This window comes from Podarcis muralis, chromosome 10, assembly GCF_964188315.1.
Source record: "Podarcis muralis chromosome 10, rPodMur119.hap1.1, whole genome shotgun sequence".
NCBI lineage: Eukaryota > Metazoa > Chordata > Lepidosauria > Squamata > Lacertidae > Podarcis > Podarcis muralis.
The window spans coordinates 3,332,484-3,353,498 of NC_135664.1; the positions used below are offsets into that span (position 1 = coordinate 3,332,484).

The following is a 21,015-nucleotide window of genomic DNA, read 5'->3' on the forward strand; positions in this document are numbered from 1 at the left end:
TGTGTGTGCGTCCTATGGGGCGAATGCAGGCTTTCGCTGAAGCCTGGAGAGCGAGAGGGGTTGGTGCGCACCGACCCCTCTCGCTCTCCAGGCTTCAGGAAGCTATCCGCAAGCCTTGGGAGCCCGCGCGAGTTTCCGTTGGGCTCCCTAGGCTTGCGGATAGAAGCCTGTATCTCGAAGCCTGGGGCACGCTGCACAGCGCGCCCCGGGCTTCGGTTCCCCGACCTGGTTTGGAGGCTGGCGGTGGGGAGAAGCACGCTTCTCCCTGCCACCAGCCCCACAAGCTCGGGGGACAGCAGGGAGGCGGAACGCCGCCATCCCACTGTCCCACGACCTGGTTTGTAGGTCGTGCTTCTCCCCACCATCAGCCCCACAAGCTGGGGGACATCAAAGTGTTGTGCCTCAAAATAGGACGGCCCTCAAAATAAATGGTTGAGGTCTTTCAGGCACAGGATGCTTCTTCTGGAGTACTAGAGAGGAATGGAGACCTTGCAAAGAGGCCTCTCCATGGCTGTCATAATTGCTGCTCTAACCACGAAGTTTGGGGTGATGGGAAGAGGCAGCGGAGGACCCCATGGGTGTGGCAGCTGGGGCAGCAGGAAGGGATGGGAGAGGTGTTCATGCCTCATGATCCCAATTATGTCTACTTTTACAGCAGAATGGAGAATTGTTACTCATTTCTGGAGCATGATTCAGAAACAGTTGCCTCAGCTACGCTGTTGCTTCCTGAGAAACTACATTTTCTGCACATTCAACTCATAATTTTGAGTTGGGGAAGGTATGCTGTTCTCTCTGTCTTATACCCTCACACTCAACACATCCAAGGTTTTGCAATAATGAATTTTGCATGGATCATGAAGAACGCAGGTGTCATGGGCAGAAGCAAGCTTTCCCCCATTGGCCACTAAGCTGCAGCCAAAATTGTCTCGAGGAATTGGTCACATTTTCAGATAACATTTTTAGACATGTTGTTAACATCTGTGAGGGATACACCTAAAAAATATATTGTCCCTTAGCCTTTCTCTACAGCAAGATGTCTGGCCACAAGACTGAGTCCTGCTATCTGGATTAAGCAACTGTAGGCAAACAGATCATCCTTGCCGAGTTTTTAGAACTTCCAGAGACTTCCTTACACATTATCCATCAAGTGTTACTTGCACAGCCAATGTTTCTCTTACCCTTATCGTCTTGAAGACTTTGGGTTTTTGTGTGAAAGTAAAACTTTGATAGTAGGAGACTCAGGCAGAAGAAATAAAGAAATATTTATTATACAGAGTAAAGTTGGTAAAACAAATGATTTGTCGGGAGATGAAGTTCTTTCAGGGAACAGTTAACTTAATAAATCTAGCGGGTGTTTCAGGCTTCTAAACAAGGTAGTAAACACACAGCTTCTTTTCAACTTCAGCTGCTTATTTTCAGTTAATACTCTTCTGTTCAATGTTACAGGTTTCCAGCCTAGATGGCTGATGCTCAGCTTCTCTCCCGTTATTTCACTTCAGTTCCTTCACTTAGTGGTTTGTGAAGGTGTTTCAGCTTAACACTTTGGCTCCTAAACAAGGAGGGACTTTCTGTCAGTTTCCCAACCTTTCCTCACTGCCACTCCTGAGGTACTTCCATCCCAGGGGATCCAAGGGATCCCCACACCCCTCTTAACTGGTCTGGGAGCTTCTCTGTCTAGAGGATCCCTCCCCTCCTGACTGACTGGAGACCCAAGGAGACTTTATCCTCACAGACTCTACTTCTCCTTGTTCAAACTCAGCCTTCCCTTTCCTCCTGTCTGAATACTCTCCCAAGATACTACACTCGGTCTTTGTATCTAAGCTCAGAGACCCCTTTCTCTAGCTGTGGATATTCTGCTCCTCAGAGTGGATGTTCCACACACGGACCAGAACCAACACTGCAACTCTCCCTCCTGCTCTTTCCCTTCGTTAGACTATCAGCTTCTCTCTCCTTTTATTCTCCCTCCCAAAGTGCTGGCTCCACCCTGTTCTGACTAACTCTCTTGGCAGCCAATCAGAGAGAGGCGCCAGCCCTCTGGTGGAATTCTATGGCACTGCACCCCCAGGCTCTGGTCTGGCTCAGCTGTCTGTCACTGCAGTGTTAAATATATATGCTTAATGTGCATAAAATGCTGTGCTTGAATATATTGTATTTGAAATGCTAGAAAGAGAAGTTTACATTAGGAGTTTAACTATAGTAAACATGCTAAGGAACGGTTGGGTGTTGAATGTTTCCGTTTGAGGGTTTAGGACAGCAGGAAATGTTGGAGGGGATGTTCTGTTATGATGAACAAGTTTATTATCTCTCTCTGGGACCAGAGAGAGGAAAGTTTACTGAACTGCATTAAGGACTAAAAAAGAAGATGGGGCTGCATTGCTTGCTTGTTTAAGCATAAATTGTAACTGTGTATCTTTATAATATTTATATGTAGCTATTTTAAAGTAAAACTTTGAAACTTTGGAGAGCAAATTCATTTCTACTCTGCACAAGGGTCAAGTCAGGGGTACCATTTGCAGCAACTCTAACAATCTGAACTGACGAAAAGTTAATCTTAATTTTGTATCTCATTTCCATTGGCTGCCATTCCAATTTGCATTTCCTTTTTTATTTTTGGTGTGTCGGGGGGAGGAATTATGACAATATAATTAAAATGGGGAAAAAGGAATCAAAACTCAACATAGGTTGTTTTTTTTAAAGAAACATAATTATGTTTCATTTATAATTCCCAGACTGAAGGAACCTACTCTGAGATTTTAAACACTGATGCCTTGGGGTTGATAAGAGTCATTTAATTTGAAGTTATTCACTGTGGGAAATAACTTGCACAAAAGGAAGGAAGCATTGCAAGATAATTTATGCTAGCAATCAAATTCTAATTACAAAGGAAATTAAAAGCCCATTCCCCCTCCCCCCCCACAGCCTCACGCCACCTCTGGGCCTTATGGAAAACCACTGTGTGATCCTTAAAAAGTTCCTCTGATGTACAATTCTGTGAAGTGGATGGAACGTGGGCCTGCAAATGTGTTTAGAGAGCCATACTTCATAGCAGGACCTGGTTCTGCTGTGAAGATTGATTTATAGCCTTGTTAAAGCAGCTAGCAACGCTCAGCCCACAGAACTTGATGATCTGACAAAACTTGTTGTTTCACTCTGCCTTCACTGTGTACTCCGCCTTCATTGCGCACTTCTGACTGTGCTCAAAGGAAAATCCATAGTCTGGTTCAGGAATGAGGCTGGTTCAGACTTTTGCCTTCACAGTAACATCCTTTGTGTGCTGGGGAAAAGACTCACAACTCGGGAGCAAGTGCAGCTGACACCACTCAAAGGATGGAATCAGGTGTGAGCCACACTCTTTCATCCTTGCCAAAAAGGGGAAAGATAGCCATTAATGAAGTGAGACACACAAATTGGCATGTGCAAATTCCAGGTTCACATATGGTGTCTTTTGTGTGGGGCTGTGTCCACTTCTCAGGCCCACTCCCCTCAACTCAAAAGATCATGCCTGCCGAATGAAATGCCTAAATGGTCCCCTGCATGCGTGTGGCTTGACTGCAGCACCAAACAAGGCCAGGCATAGTTATGGCAGACTGTTTGACATTACTGTAAACCCCCAACTCTCATCAGGTGAAACTAGGGACATTTATCACTCCCCCCCCCACGACCCTCCTTGACAGCCCAATTTGCACAGAGCATTGCTACCAACGCTATACCCCCAGGGTACAGCACACTTTCCACTGTCCTGAGAAAGCCCCTTAATCCTGATGGTATTTTATTCTTTGTTAGATTTACAAAAAGAAAAACACCCACCAATAAATAAATATTTCTGTCCAGCCAAGCAAGTGGCATGATCAGAGGCCAAGGCTACATTCTAGCTGGGTAAAAGCACCCCTAGAGGGAGCCAAGCAAGGCAGGTGAAGTGGAGAGGGCCACACTGGGCATCCCATCCCAAAGTTCTTCACATCTGGCTTAGATGGCAGAGATGGCTTTTAAATTCCATAAAGGATGGATCTATCAACAGCTGTGTGCAGCAATTACTGAATGAAAACATCATGTTCAGAGATGGTATAACAGTTGTTTGGGAGAAACACAAAAACAACTCGTAGGTCATGACTGGAAATAGAATACAGGAATAAATGGGTGTTTGGTCTGTTTTAGAAGGGCTTTTCTTATAGGAAACAATTATTATTATTATTATTATTATTATTATTATTATTATTATTAAATTTACATACTGTCCATCTGACTGGATTTGCCCCAGTCACTCTGGGTAGTTTCCAGCAAATTAAGGAAGGTAATGCTATGCAGGTAAAGAAATCCCCAGGGGCAGCAAGTGATAAACAGAAGTCAGTTTGTACTTCTCCTCCTCTTCCTCCTCCTCCTCCTCGTAGGAATGAAAACAGGTGTGCTCAACATGCTGCCCTTGCTAGACAGCGAAGGAGCCTGCAGATGGCACCAGAGTAGTGCTGCATCTACGCCGTGTAACTAAAAGGAAACGAAAGGAAAGGAGATTGCACTATTGGGAACTGGAGCTGGATTTCGTGAAGTGGGTACTTTTTACTGCAAGCTGTCTTGGAAGGATTGGGAGAGTTGGTCTGCTCTGAGCAGTTTGCTTCTTTATCTTCGGTAGCCAGAATTGCAACCGTCTCCCACAAGTGAAATAGGGTGAGAGATGGAGGAAGTGTAACCCCCACCCTTTAAGTTCTGTTTTTCCTGTCCCCTTCTAAAACAGAGCCTTCTTCTGCAAGGACTAAGTTTAAGGTCATTTCCCCGTGTTATACAGAGGCAAGCCCAGGTCATGTTTCCTTGTCAGGGGTACCATCTCACCCTCAAGACTGTGGGTGCCCACCACTGTGATGCGGATGTGTGACATCACACTCTCAGGCTAAGAATATCCAGCTCCTTCAACTGCTCCTTTTAAGGCTTGTTTTCCAGACCCATGACCATCTGGGTTGCCCCCCTCTGCACAGGTTCTAGCTTGTCAACATCCTTCTTAAATTATGGTTCTCTGAATTGGACACAGTGTTCCAGATGTCACACGCAAAGCCGTGTTGCGTTTTTGGAGGAGCCTCCCAGAAAAGTGTGCCTCACTTGCTGGCTGTGGAGGGTGGAGCTGAACTGCTTTTCTCTTGCAGGCAGCACTACAGCCGCCTGCCAGCTTTTCTCATTGGCTTTGTGGGTGCCTGGCCCCCATAATTATATCATTGTGGGTGCCCAAGCACCCACAGTCCCCTAGAGTGGCGCCTATATTCCTTGATGGCTGTTTATCTGATATCTGTTTATCTTTTGTTGCATTCACACATTGCAATTTAAACATCTTTCTTGTATGTGTGAACATGTGTGACGTGGCTATAATTGTAACTCAACATGGTCTAAAGAATTGCTCCCAGGTTCTACTTCCTCTTGACTTGAGTCTGTGCAGAATCCAGGCAGAGGCATCTAAGTGATTTTAGCAAGATGTGAGGAGATCTGCAGTATCTGCAACTACAACATCTTCTAAGTTTCATGTTTGGACTGGCAGTTTTTACAGCTTCTGAGACACCAGAGATATTGGAGCAATGGAATAAATCTTTTGAAACTAAAAAACCAGTGATCAATTTCCATATATATTTATTATCAATAAATAAGTTTGATATGCAGACTTTAAGAAATGAATGGAATAAAGAATAGGATCTTCCAGTACTACCTATGCAGTGGGAAAAAGCTTTAGCTTCTATAGTGATCGTATTGATGGCTCTTAAATTATGACTTATACAACATAAAATAATATTTAGGATTTATTGGACTTGTATTTTAAAAAGACTGTCTAATGTAGGTCTTTGTTGGAGATGTAATAAGGATAATGCCTCTGATACATATGTTTTTACAGTGCCCCATACTCACTAAATATGACTGTGGGGGAAAAGTTAAAAATTTCAGAGGAATATATTATTCTGAATATATTGTATGGAAGCTGACAATGAGACAACAAAAATGGATTCTACACACCCAAACTGTGGCCAAGAGGCTGATCCTGATGAACTGGAAGAATAAAGACAAACAGTGAATTGACGACAGGACAACATTCGCAGCAGAGGAACGGATTGCTTATAAACTTTTTCTGGACAAATATATTGACATTTGGAATGGGTTTGTTCAGAATATGGTAGGTTATTAATAATCATACATGAATTAGGACAATAATATTTTTATATATCTATATAACAGTGTGTGGAAATGTAACTGATTATATTTAACATACTATGCTATACTCTTAATGTATTTTTTGCACTTTTTTCTTTCATCACTTTATTTTCTATAACTGAAACTCTTTTTAAAAAAATATTAATTATAAAAAGATGTGGGGAGATCTACCTTATTCTTCAAAACAGTCTGATCGGTCATTGCATTTAATATAGATACACAGCCCGAGTTGTAGAGGCCAGGGACGTAAGAGATATCGGCTTCTCTGCCTAGTGAGCCTGTGAACTTCGTGGGGGAGGGGGGAGCAGCTCTGAAGGAATAACTTCCCATTTCACAGCAGCATCTCTTAGCCACTTGATAGGGCCATCTGTCTGGACGCTGCTCTTCTCAAGTTCTTCCTAAGATCCATTGAGAGATAAATATGTAAATAGGGTCCGCTAATGCAGGGAGGGGCAGAAAGTTGATGGGGAAATTTGCAGTAGAACAAGAAGAACTCGCAGAAGGCTAATAACAGAAACAACTGAAAAGCCTCACTTCCCAATTAGGTTGCTAGAAAATAATGCCTAGATAGAAAATAATGTGAAAGGAGTTGTGAGTGAGCTTGGTTCTGATGCTGATCACAATTCTTAATTCCTTAATTCTTGGCCACTGTTTGCTCAGCTAAGGAACTATTTTCTACTTTGCTTCAGATGGTTGACTTGGAGTTTAAATATCAATATCAATCAATAATCAATATCAATAATCGATACGAGGAAAGGTTGCAAGTTTGGGGACCTTTATAGTTTAGAGAACATGTGAACAAGAGGTGACATGAGAGAAGGCTATAACATGAGGCCTGGCATGGAGAAGGTGGATGGAGAACAGTTTTTCTCCCTCTCTCATAAAACTATTTGATGAAGGTGACTGTTGGAAGTTTCAGGACAGATCAAAGGAAGCCCTTTTTCACCCAGAGCAGAGTTCAATGATGGCAAATAGTTCAATTTGGATGGCATTAAAAGCAGATCATACAAATTCATGGAGAACAGGGCTATCAGTGGCCACCAGTTATGATTTTTTAGCACTCCCCCCCCAGAGCCCCTGAGGGGGATGCTGAACTCTTGAATCTGCAAGTAAACCTCTGAGACCTGGCAATCTTGGGATGCACACATCATGCAACCGACAGCGTCTGTCTAGAGCATGTAAGTTGCACACCCTCCTTCCCATTTGCAAATCCTTCTGCCCTTGAAGAGAGAGGTCAGGGACCACTGCGACACATTATTTCCCTTCCCAATACTTTGCTCCACTGAATCAGTTCAGGAACAGAAGAGGACTGTGGATGTATTATTTCTTTGCTTAAAGGCAGGAGAACCGACCCATGGAGAGGCTGAAGGTGGAAAAAAAGCCTGCAAAGTTCTTCTGAAAAGGAAATTAGTAACACCAGCCTAAAATTCATTAAAATTCTCTGCCTCATCTCTTTTTCTCTTAGCCATATGCATTTGTCAACATATAGCTGAGAGCACAGTTGGGTTCAGCCCTAGGCCAAGTGCCCTGGAGATAAAATGCTGCGTGAGATACTCTTTTCATCTCATCATCTTTCCACTCAATACAAAACAAAAAGTGAAGCAAAAAGATGACATAATGATGCTTGTAATTGCAATAATAAAGTGGGCAGCAGGGAAGGCACACAAAGACTGTGCTTTAGGAGCTGTGATTCACCGAGATTTCTTGCTTTTAGATCAATGAATTGAAAGTTGGAATAATTGTTCAGCTATCAAAGACACCCGTGAAAAATAGAACTGCAGTTCAGTTAAATGGCATCGCTTGATCCTCTGTTGGTGTTGCTTCCTTGTAACTCCCTTTTCAAGTGATGCTAGCATTGTGGGAGCCATGAAACTCCTTACTCCCTGTGCCACCCTGGCAACATGACAAGCTCCAGGTCAGAAGGGAAGGAGGGAGAAAGGGAGGAAGGCGCAAGCTGATCGGGTGCCTGGGGCCAGCTGCCTGTGGGGCGGGCGAACTGGGGCAGGACGCTCCGTGGGGCCTCTGGAGTCTGCCTGCCTCCTCCCACTCAGCCGCCCTACAGCTGAGGGGGAGGCAGTGGGCGTTCAAGCCACCGCATCGCTCCCAGGAGAGATGTGTGACTCGGGCGCACTGCAGGCCCCGCGGTAAGTGCCACCCACAATTTTGTCACCCCCCTCAGTGGGGACACCCAGGGCGGAGTGCACCCACAGCACCCCCCTTGGTACGCCCCTGGAAGGAGGGAAGGACCCCACACTGTAGTTTGTCATCATAGTTGGCTTGTGGTCTGTACTATTTCAGGCTCCAACGGTGAGAGGGAAACCTCTTCTTATATAGCAAACTAGCTCACAAGCAAGAGTGCTACTGTAAATATTTTGCTCTGATCTGCTAATTTTCTACATGCAATGATTTTTTTTTAAATGTGAGAGAGCACTTTGAAAGTGTATGGTTCAGAATTCTACCAGAATTCATTTTGCGAAATGTGTAGATTCCTTGATCCAAGAACTATCTTGTAATACGAGGCAAGCTACATATCAACTTTTAACAGGGCCCCGATGCCATTAAAACCAAAAGCAAACCTGCTCCAGGTGTTTAGTGGGAATTAGGATGGAGAAATGGTAGGAGCAAGTGCTTCATCCTTTCAGCAGCCTCGTCTCTCCTGCTTTGTGGAAGTCCCTTGTTTGGCTCCAGACCCAGCCATCCACTGGCTTCCAGAAATCCCCATTCTGAGAGGTAGAAATTTATATTTTGATCAGCTCTCCTCAAGTGAATTTGTAGAAAACATGAATATTCAAAGAAGAGGAAGTGAAGATCAAGAGGTGTCATGCTGTTCCAAGAACTTCAAAGTTCCCTCAATATGCTGCTTCTAAGTGCCTCTTTCAGTCTTTGCTTCTTTTTAGTACTGAATGCTTTTTAGGAATGGAAGCTGGCTGAGCACAGGACAAGTTCATTATGTTCCTCTCTGATTCCTCACAGAACCACAAAGAATTAAATGCTGCTTTAGTCACTCAAGAATCTGAAAAAAACAAGATTCAGGTAGGTAGCCGTGCTGGTCTGACACAGTCAAAATAAATAAAAAAATTAAAAATTGTCCAGTAGCATGAAAGTTATACTCAGAACAAACTTAGTTGGTCTCTAAGGTGCCCCTGGACAATTTTTTTATTTTTTTATTTATTTCGTCTGAAAAAACAAGTATCTGTTCACATGGAAACAGTTCAATGAGGCGTTTAGGTGAAAGTACCATATTTCTAAAAGTGTGTGTAATGGAGCTGTTAAACACTTTGGGCTTGGTCCTGATTCAGGTTGATAAGTCTGTGACTGGTTCTAGTTTAAGCCTGTAAAGCTGTGTTCTCCAACTTGTAGCCCACAGCGGCTGTTGGACAGCAACCTTGGCCATTGCCACCAGTGGCCATGAGGGCTGGTGTTGAAGGGAGCTGGAGCCCAAAACACCTGGGGGACACTAAGTTGGTGAAGGCTGGAATAAAGGTTTGGTAACTGGTTTCACACACCTCTGGAACTAGTCTCAGTTCAGTTTTGCTTAAATCTGAGTTGCACAGCTAAATCTGAACTAGAAGTCCAGAGGCCATTTCCAGTCCAATGAATTATCTAGAGTCTAGAGACTTCATTCCCACTGCATTACATGACACAAATATGACCCCCCCCCAACCTGAAAAGAGAGGAAATGCTATAAAATGACTTGAGATGATACTTTTACTTTTCTTCATTTGGCTGCCCACCAAGGAAAGTTATTCAACAGCAAACCATGTAGACATAACATCTGGCCCTGATCCTAAAGCCCCTGCTGCTAACACGATGGGAGACTTAATGATAATAATAATACTCATCTGTGATGCAGAGTTTGTTTTCCATCCTGCAGAATGAATTTAAGATGCATGCTTATTTCATGGGTGGAAAAATTCACCGAGTGCTCACATTCACAGTGGCAAGTACTGGGAATGATGGATGTTTAAAAAATTCAACCACATGCATTTTTTTAAAGGTACTATGGTGCCATGGTTTTCATTTACCTTCTGAGAGACCTTCAAGCTTCCAGTCACATTCCCATCAATTATAAGTTAGTAAACTTCTCCTTAATTGTGACACAAGCTGGCCCATTATATACTAAGGACTGCGATCAGCTGCCCTATTCAGGGGCCATAGAAAACTCCACTGAGGTAATAAGTACACCCCTATTGGAGAGGGATGGAAACACCTGGACTTGTGGAGTCTCTCCATATGATGTAGATCCTGGAAACCCTGGAGAACCAGAGTTCTACATCACACCTCCACAAGCAGAAGCAGGCTTCCCATTTCAGACATTCACTCACCAACTTGCACAGGGCAAAGGGCACAGGATAGAGGCAGGGGGAGGTAATGCTAATATGCTGCTCCTCATGTGCGAGAAATTTCCACGTTTCTATAATACCTGAATAGGGCTAGTGAGTTTCTCCCCCACCTCCTGTTGTATCGTGATCCTTTTTGCTAGTATTCACATGAATTTCAGCTGCTTGTCATCAATATGAAATCTAGGAATCAGATGCATTAGGGGTGGGGTGGCTTTCCAGAAGGATCTATCTTCATGTTGAAATGTGCATATTGAGCAGCCAACCTGTGATTTGCGATTATCCTCATTTAACATATATATTTTAAAGGAAACAAAATTAAGATGATGATGTTCAGCAGTGGAGAACTGTTTGTCAAACAGATATGCCTCAATCTTCCTGGGACACACAGCAGTCTTTGGAGGACTGCGCAGAAACTCCAGGTGGTTTTTGTTTTTTTAAGGCTCGAGGGAGCTGTGTGGTCCCTGAGTTTGCCCACGAGGCCCATGCTCAGGAACGTTCCTGAGCCCGGGGGGAAAGCTTGGGGCTTTTACACGAAGGACTTGAAATGGGTTAGGTGAAAAAACAATAAACATGTTGAGGGAGTTACCAGAAACACATGGAAAGCGGCTGTATTTGTAAATAACAGATTGAAACTATATATATTTAATTCTCAGCCCTAATATTTTATACAGTGGTACCTTGGGTTACATATGCTTCAGGTTACAGAAGCTTCAGGTTACAGACTCCGCTAACCCAGAAATAGTGCTTCAGGTTAAGAACTTTGCTTCAGGATGAGAACAAAAATTGTGCTCCGGCGGCAGCGGGAGGCCCAATTAGCTAAAGTGGTGCTTCAGGTTAAGAACAGTTTCAGGTTAAGAACGGACCTCCGGAACGAATTAAGTACTTAACCCGAGGTACCACTGTATATATTATATATATATACACCCAGCAGATTTAAGATCAGAGTCAGAGCTATCTTGCATTGGCTCATGCCCCACAAAGCCAGGAAAGTGAAAGCGAAGGCAGAAGCTTTAACAGACCTGCGCCATGACCCACAATGAGGTTGTGCAATGTCAAAAATGGTGCTTGCTTACAACTTACCCTCCACGCCCCCCACTTTTCCCTGGTCTTTTAGGCCCAAATCCAGATGGGGAGGAGGGAGTGTCAGGGACCATCAGAGATGCCCCGCATTGCCCTGCTCCTGTATTGCCTTAGGAGGCATCTGAGCCTGGTGATATTCTTAGAGCAGACTGTGGGCACATTTGCAAACTGGAGAAATTGTTGTGGGCAGCCCCACAATCAAGCGCACACACGAACAATTCTATTAGCTAAAATGGAATGCTTCTTGCAAGACTCATTTCAGGGAGGGGAATATCCCAATTTTCCTTAGGACATCCCCATTTTCACCAGAGAAATGTTGGAGGGTATAGAGTTATGCAACCCCCGAGCCAAGGAGAGAAGTAACTATGCAACCTTTAGAAGACATCTGAAGGCAGCTCGCTACAGGGAAGCTTTTTAATGCTTAATGTTCTATTATGTTTTTATATATATTGGAAGCTGCCCAGAGTATCTGGGGCTACCCAGTCAGATGAGCAGGGTATAAATAATAAAAGGATGATGGCAGTGGAATAGGACGTCCCTATTTTTCTTGGAGGAATGTTGGAGGGCATGTCCTGCCTCCACAGTTGGTGAGTAACAGTTGCTGGGAGCCACAAGAGGGGGGAGTGTTGCTCTTGTGCTCATGTTCTGCTTGCAGTTTCTCATCTGTTCTGCCCCTGTGAGAGCAGGACACTGGACTAGATGGGCCACTGACCCGATCCAGCTTGCTATTCTTAGGTTTTTATGTTCCAACCAGCTACCCCAGAAGAAAGAGAAAGAGGGAGAGAAACATGTTGATATGCGGGGGAAACTTAAAAGGTGGGTCTTGTGAGCAGGTGGAGGTGAAAGATGGCTCAACGGCCAGTCGAGGTTGACATGTGCAGCTGGTCTTCTCTCTTACACGCTTGTAAGAGGCTGTGGCTGCCCCTGATGCATGGTGACTCTTGTGCACAGGTTTGACCCAGGGCAGATCTAGCATAGAACTGAATAGCTTGAATAACTTTTTCACATTTAGTCAACTGAATGGCTGAACTAGTGCAGATGGGGCATCAAGTTTGTGTGTGTGTGTATGTGCTCAGAAGCCAGGGAACGAATTCCTGCTGCAGGCCAATGGCTCGTTTGCTTTTTTTTTTACCTGAATAAAGTGGTTACCATGGAAATGGGCTCTCATGGCATGTTTTTTCACCTCTTAAAGTCCAGCAAATCCCACAAGTAAAAAGCAAGAGAGGTTTGTTTGTGAGTGGAGACTGGGCAGGGCTGAGGGATAGTGGAGAAAAATATACAACAAATAATTTCTTGATTTTTTTAAAGAGTTGCAGGAGGTAAATTTAGTTCAGTATTTACTGTCTTCTGAGAAACTTTACTCACATTGAGCCTTGTTTCTAAAGGGATTATTCACGAATAAGGATGGGCAGATCTGTGAATTTAGTTTTGCTACATTTCTGCATCAGATTTTTTTTAACCCTCTCAAAAGTTCACCAGCCTTTTAGTGTGCATTCATCTAAACTTTGTATGCAAGTCGGCCTAATATAATGCACTTTACTATGTCATATTACTAATATGTGGATTCTTATGCACACATTCCCCTGATATGCATATTTTTGTACACATGTTTTGGTAGGAGAACTGCATCACAAAATGTAGAGAAGTGTAAATTCAGGATCGCAGATAATTTTGGAAAGCCAAATTTCTCCCTCATCCCTGCTCATGAGTAGAAATGCCTAGCCCAAAGCACACCTTCTCCTGGCAGTGTAGCACCTAATGGTGTGCTATGTTTGTGTCTGTAGGGCATTTTCCACCACACTTTGCCAGTTGTGGGACTGTGATCTACCCTTTCATTATCACCATCTTGTTGCCATTGGAAGGTACCTATTAATCAGTCAGACTTAGGGGAGAAGCTGAGAAATTGAAACAGTGAGTACGTATATGACCGTGAATGTGAGATGACTGAGTCCACTGCATGCTTTTTAGTATGTCTTAAGATCACGCAGTATTTATTTTCTTTCTTCATTCATTCTTTTATATTGCCCTGTGACTACCAGATGAAGGCCATCAAGATATAGAAATGATGACGGTGATGATGATGATGATGATGATGATTGTAGGGACATTTTTCACGGCTGGTGGCCATTTGCACTGAAATTTGTCACTTTAGTTTTCTGCTGTATTTTAAATTGTTATATGGTACTGAAATGATGACTTGTTTGTACAGTTGTCTGGAGCTGGAGTAAAGCTTTCTAGAATTTTCTAGAGTGTTTAAACATCATTTTGCCTTTAATCAGTTAATTGATCAGTGACCAGCTCAATGTCTCAATGAAGCTGAGGATTTTAGCATCCCAGACGAAGCTAACAATCTCTTCTGTTGACTGATTTACAAAGATAAATAACTGCAAATGCCTTTGGTGCTATTTTTAAATCTAGCTATATAAATCAAGAGACAACCAGCAGCTCTACTGAAATCCATGGAAATGTCAGGAAAACAAACGCAGATGTCAGTTTGCAGTGAAGCAGTCAGGATGAGAAAGGACAGGTAGATCTGCGAGCTGTCGGAGGATAGCGGATTTTTTCTTTCTTTCTCTCTTTTGTCTCTCTGTGTGGGAAGGGGGTATTTTGTTTAGAAATGAGGCATGGCACTAGCCAGGGAACTCGATGCAACCTCTGCAAGCTTTCCTTACAGCCCCAGATCAAGATTCACTGAGAAGCTTTTGAAACAGAAGACTCAGCTGTTGCATGTTGACAGGTGAGACAGCAGAGGAAGAATAATTGCCGTACAATCCTCTGCCTGCCAGTCTTGTCCATCTGTACTCCACTCTTCCGACACAGATGGCAAGGTGGTGTTCTCTTTCACAGCTCTAAAATATTCAGTCATGCTCTCCGCGCCTGTGAGGTTTGTGTGTCAGCTTTGTTTCCTCTCTCACCTGATTCTTCTACAGAATGGAGAAACGGGAAGAATGCGAAAGTGACTCAGTCACTGGAAATAATGTTCGGTGGATGGGGAAATGATGTAATGCAGCTTACAGTGCCACACCACTGTTCACCTTGTGTGCTGCAACTAAGCAATGCCATTCCAAACACTCTCAGGTATTTGCACAGTGCTTGGCACTTGGAACACCTTGACACTGAGATATTTCAAGTATGGTTGTCACCCAGTAACATAAAATGGAGTGAATGACATACATACATCTTCTTCTGAAATCACCCTCTAGATAAGAGTCACCAACTCGTAGGGCCCCCAAAGCCCTAAAACCTCCTCTTTTCTTCAGAAAGATCTTAGTGAGTCTAGTGTAGGGGGGCTGAGACTCATCCTCACTGAGTACTTTCTTGTGTTTCTGGCCTGATCTCATTCTCGTTTACTCATCCCTCAAGAGCTGTTCTTGTAAGGAGTTCACTTTCCTGGCTCACCCCTGGGTCATTGTAACCCAGAAAGAGTTCCCTGGCAGTTCCTATTGATGCAATGCTTTACTTTCCCAATCCGTGCTGCTTCTGTGGTTGTTCTCCCCCCAGCCCAGCTCCTCTCTTTTGCTTGAGCAGGCCGAGGAGGGAAGAGCATCCCACACAGCTCTAGCCGTGTCAAGCCTCTGACAAGTCTTGGTTGCAATCCATTAAAATAATGATGATGATGATGTGGTATGCTCTGTCCTACCAGAAACGCTGTGAAGTAGGCTGGGCAAAGAGAAAGCTACTGGAGCAAAGTCCTTCCCTGAGTTCCATGGCCGAATGAGCTTTTAAGTTTCAAACTCTATTCCTAGCGTGACACTATATTTGAGCCACTGGCGGTGGGCAGGTCAGTGTGCTCTGTTTACAGCGGCCCATTGCACCCACCCACCTCTGTCAGTGTGGGCTGTGCCACTCAGGTCATGTGGGGAGGTGCACCTTTCTGCAAGGTGTTCTCAAGTGCATCTGCTTTACTGCTCCACGGAAGTGCAGAAGAGCTATTTGCTTATGCCATACATGAAGCATCATCCATCAGTTGCTTCAGACGTCAGGCAGGTGAGAAATGCTTTTAAGCCAATCATTAAAATAAAAGACACCAAAAAGGAGTGTGTCAGGGGTTCAGGAGCAGAGGCAAGGGCAAGGGAGGAAACAGAGAGCGAAGGGGAGGAGGCAGAAGAAAGGATGAGCGATGACGACGACCCGAGATCTCCGAGTCTCTCCAGTGAGTCGGAGGATTCACAGAAAGGAGCACCAGTGGCCAAGGCAAGGGGGGAGTTTAGGGGGGCACCCCAGGGAGATAGAGCCAGAGGGGAATCAGAGGAGAGCAGTTGGAGATCGGGTCCAGCGTCACCGCCAGAGAGCAGGGAAGAGGAAAGGAGCCAGGGGGCAAGCGCTGGCAGCTCACAGCAGGAGGGAGGGCACGAGTCAGGGGTGGCCACACCTCCATCTGGGAGAGAAGAAACGGTTAGACGGAAGGTGGAAGGTTGGGCGCGCGCGCCAAGTTCAAATGCACAGGAAGGAGGCGCAGTAGGCAGCCCGGAAAGAGAGCCGGGTCCTAAAGCCCGGCGCAAGGAGACAGGAGAGTCCGGGGGGTCAGCGTCCGAAGAATCCCGGAAGGAAGAGACCCAGGGGGGCAGAGGGACCCAGAGAAGAACAGTCAGGCGGAAAAGGTGGAGCAGGGCTAGGATATTAAGTTGGTGTACGAGGGGCGGAGATTCAGACGGAGCTTCGCCGATCTAGCTACTAGACGTAGGGTTGCACGCAGCAGCTTGAGAATGGAAACTGTAACTCAATAAAGACTTTTACTTAATGACCGTTGGCTAGCGTGATCCTCTGTGAGCTAGGATCTTGAAGCAACCCTGACAGTAAGCTCCGTCTCTCGAATTGTGGGCATCTACAGCCTCGAGGAGAGGAGAGAAGCAGGTGCCTACTAGTGAGCTCACGAACGGCAGCCGACATGACGGCTGAACAGCAGATAGCGGAACTCAGAGAAGCAGTGTCACAGCTGAATGCCGAGGCTCTCGCATCCAGGAAGAGAGAGGAGGACGCAGCTGCCGCCTACAGGGATCTCCAGGTCAGGTTGGAAGTGCTTACGAAGCAAGGGCAACAGACACCCAAACCAGAGGGGATTGGGTTGGGGAGACGCACAGGCGGTCTGGTCTCTCACTTCGATGGGAACCTGCAACAGTATCCCAATTTTAAAGCAGACGTACTGTGTGCACTGCAACTGCTGAGTAAAGATTTTAGAGATGAGCAAGAGAAAGTGGGGTTCATCATGTCTTATTTGCATGGGGATGCCAGAGCATGGCTGCGCAATTTATGGAGGGATAACGATCCGGCGCTCCAAAATGCGAATGCCTTTATTAAAGCGATGGATGCGTGTTTTTTATCAAGCATTGACGTGGATCTTGCTCGGCAACAGATTCATGGACTGAAGCAGGGAAAGGCCAGCGTACGGCAGTACCATGCCCGCTTTTTCGCCTTGGCCAGTGCCCTAGAATGGGACAGAGATGCGACCCCTGTAAGAGACCTTTTCTGGGAGGGACTAAACAGCTCTGTAAAAGATGAGATTGCGAGGGGGGAGAGACCCCGGACCACCCAGGAGGTCGTGCAGAGGGCGCTGGCAGTGGGGGTACGGCTGGAAGGACGTCCGTGGAGCAGGGACGAAGGGCGTGGAGGGCGCGAACCAGCCAGGGGCTCCTCCTTCTTTCCCAGAGAAGCAGCACGTACGCAATCCACGCCTCCGCCAGGGGGAGGAGCTGAACCGATGGAGGTTGGAGGTGCCAGGGCTCAGTCAGCAACCAGAGCCCTAGCACCAGCAGCAGTGAAAGCGAAGCCTCCTAGAGGGAACAGGAAGTGTTACGTCTGTGAGGAGCCAGGGCATATGGCGAAAGAGTGTCCCCAGAGGCTCCACAAGCTCACTGCAGCCTCAGCAATGGCGACTGCAGCAACGCAGCAAGGAGAACCACAGCAGGGAAACGACGCTGTCTGGCTGGAGGAAGAGGCACTGGGGCCCAGCCAGACGTATTAATGATGCAGTCCCCAGAGATTTTACAGCCCGTGAACCCCCTCCCGCCCAAACCAGTGGTGAGGCTCACCGCGTCGCTCCAGCTGCCCAATGGCATCACCATGGACGTGCCAATCACCATTGACTCAGGCAGCAATGCGGACTTTATGGGGCAGGACTTCGTCAACCAGCATGCTATACAGTTGCTGCCGGCCACACTGCCCCTGCAGGTGGTCACGGTGGATGGCAGGGAGCTGCTAGGAGGGCAAGTGGTGCAGCAGACGCCACCGATGGTGATGCGACTTGGGAATCACCAAGAAGTCATCAGCTTCAACGTCACTCAATTGTCGGACACGCCCATTGTGTTGGGCATGAGTTGGCTGGACAAACAGAGCCCAACGCTGGCTTGGTACCAGAGGCAGCTGACCTTCGGCTCTTCCTTTTGTGCTGAACACTGCATCGTGCCCAGGCAGGAAGGAGAGGAAGAGGAGTCACAGCTACTGCTAGGCACGCTGCAAGCGATTCCCCACAAGTACGCAGAATTTTTGGAAGTTTTCTGCGAGAAGGAGGCAGACAGGCTACCCCCTCACAGGCCATATGACTGCAAGATTGACCTGCTGCCAGGGGCGGCGCTGCCTAAGGGGAGACTGTATTCCATGTCAGAGGACGAGCTGCAAGAACTCAAGGAGTTCATAGATCATAATTTGGAGCGCGGTTTCATCCGAGAGTCCAAGGCGGTGGGAGGCAGCCCGGTGTTCTTCGTTAAGAAGCGGGATACGCCCCAAAAGAGGCTCGTAGTGGATTACAGGATCTTGAACAGTGTGACTAAGCCGTCGGACTTCCCCATGCCCCGAATTGACGACCTCCTCGCAAAGGTGCGGAAGGGCAGAGTGTTCACCAAATTGGATCTGCGAGGTGCGTACAACCTCATTCGCATGCGGGAGGGAGACGAGTGGAAAACAGCCATGTTCACGCCACTGGGGACCTACGAATATAGAGTTATGCCTTTTGGATTGCAAAATGGCTCCCACGTTTTTCAAGCATTCATGCATCACGTGTTGGCGGGACTTCTCTACAAGACGTGCGTCTGTTTCTTAGATGACATCCTGATCTTTTCGGAGTCGCAACAGGAGCATGACAAACACGTCAAGGAAGTACTGAACAGGCTGAAGCACCATAGGCTCTACGCCAAGCTGGAGAAGTGCCAATTTGACGTGACGGAGGTGGATTTTCTGGGCTACAAGCTGTCTGACAAGGGGCTCGCCATGGACAGCGCCAAGGTTCGAGCGGTGTTGGATTGGAAGAGCCCGCGCAACCGGAAGGAAGTCCAACGGTTTGTCGGCTTTGCGAACTTCTATCGCAAGTTTATCAAGGGCTTCGCTATGCAGACGGCGGCCATCACTGACACGCTTAGCTCCAAGAAAAAGAAGTTCATTTGGACAGAGCAGGCGGAACAGTCCTTTCAGGCACTCAAGCGTCTCTTCGCGTCGGAAGAGCAGCTGCTTCATGTCAACCCCAGCAAGCCGATGAGGGTGGAGACTGACGCCTCGGACAGAGCCGTGGGGGCGGTCCTGCTGCAAAAAGACCCGCAGGGGGTGTGGCGACCGGGAGCGTTTTACTCCAGGAAGCTCAGCAAGTCCGAGCAGAACTACACCATATGGGACAGGGAGTTGCTGGCCATTCATGCAGCGTTCAAGGCGTGGAGGCACTTTCTGATCGGCGCCAAGCACACGGTGCAGGTTTGCACGGACCACAAGAACCTAGAGCACTGGCGCACGGCACAGTTCCTGAACCAGAGGCAGATACGTTGGGCTGAGTTCTTTGCGAACTTCGACTTCCGAATAGAGTATGTCCCGGGGGACACCAACATCATGGCGGACGCTCTCTCCCGCAAGCCACAGTATCTGGAGGAAGCAACGCCAGCGGCCGCCATGCACATCTTCGCACCAACAGTGTGGGCGTGCGCCGCGGCAACCGTGGATCTGGAGGCGGTGCGACGAGCGTTGCAAGGGGACTCCTTCGCGCAAGCAAAGATCTCAGAGGTGCAAAGGGGCAAAGCAGCGGCCGACGGTTTCCAGCTAAGAGATGGATTGCTCATCCGTAAAGGGGCCATCTACGTGCCGGGAGACGAACTTCGCGCCAAGGTGCTGCAGCAGCTGCACGACGCGCCCACTGCAGGGCACTTCGGCAAGGAGAAGACGGTGGAACTAGTAGCCAGGGATTTCTGGTGGCCTGGAATGAGAAGGGAGGTCGCGGACTACGTGGCGAGGTGTGACACCTGCCAGAGGGCGAAGCCAGTGCTTAGACCGCCGGCCGGACTGTTGGAACCGCTGCAAACTCCGGCCGAACCTTGGGAGAGGGTGGCCCTGGACTTTGTCACGGATCGGCCCAGCTCGAGGGGCAAGACGGCAGTGCTGGTGGTGGTGGACTTGTTCTCCAAGATGGCACATTTCATTCCGTGTGCGAAGGTGGCCACGGCGGAACAAACCGCCAAACTGTTCATAGACCACGTGTTCAAGGTTCACGGTCTGCCACGGTCTATTCTGTCCGACCGGGGGCGGCAGTTCATCTCAAATTTCTGGCAGCGGCTGATGGGCTTCCTGAACGTCAAGATCAACCTGGCGTCGGCGAGACACCCGCAAACCAACGGGCAAGCAGAACGGGTCAATGCCATCATGCAGCAGTACTTGAGGTGCTATGCAAATCAACAGCCTGCGACGTGGGTGGATTACCTGCCGCTCGCCGAGTTCGCTTACAACAACACGAAGCACGTGTCCACGGGGGTCACACCGTTCTTCGCCAACAACGGGAGGCACCCCAGAACCTTCCCGGGACTGGAAAGGCTGGGGGAAGGGGAGCCGCAGACGGCAGATGCGTTCGCGTCGGAACTGCAGGAAGTCCACGATCAGCTGAGGCGCCACCTGGAGCTGGCCAAGCACGCATACAAGGTACAAGCGGACAAACACAGAAGGGTTGGCGAAGAGCTACACGTGGGGGACTGGGTCTGGTTAGCAGCCCACGCAGTGCCGGCCAGGTCGTTGGCCAAGAAGAAACTAGGGCATAAGCAACTGGGGCCCTATCAAGTCGAAGAGCAGGTCAACCCGGTGGCCTTCAGGCTGGCGCTTCCGGAGGGTTCCAGAATGCATCCGGTATTCCACAGATCGGTGCTCACTCCCTACAAGGCACCGCACAGGTTTCAGGAACCCGGAACGGCGCAGAGTCCGGCCAGAGACAGAACAGGGCACGCAGGAGTGGCACAGAAGGAGCGCATCAACGAAGTCACAGAGATTTTGGATTCCAGATGGGGGGAAGAAGGGGTAGAATACTTTCTCGCCAGGGAGGGCACCCCGGCCAGTGCGAACAGTTGGGTGCCGGACTACGCCTTGGACGAACCTCTGCTCAAAGACGAGTTTCATGCCCTCTTCCCACATAGACCGATGCCAGCAGACTTTTCGACGACTGGCTTTTCACACC

The 21,015-nt window shown here is 47.4% G+C and overlaps 1 protein-coding gene across 2 annotated transcripts in view; it reads right to left on the minus strand.

Annotated features, from left to right (window-relative positions):
• Positions 1 to 21,015, minus strand: part of GRM3 (glutamate metabotropic receptor 3) — a 99,906-nt gene that overhangs the window by 6,263 nt on the left and 72,628 nt on the right. The gene's annotated exons all lie outside the window — the stretch shown is intronic.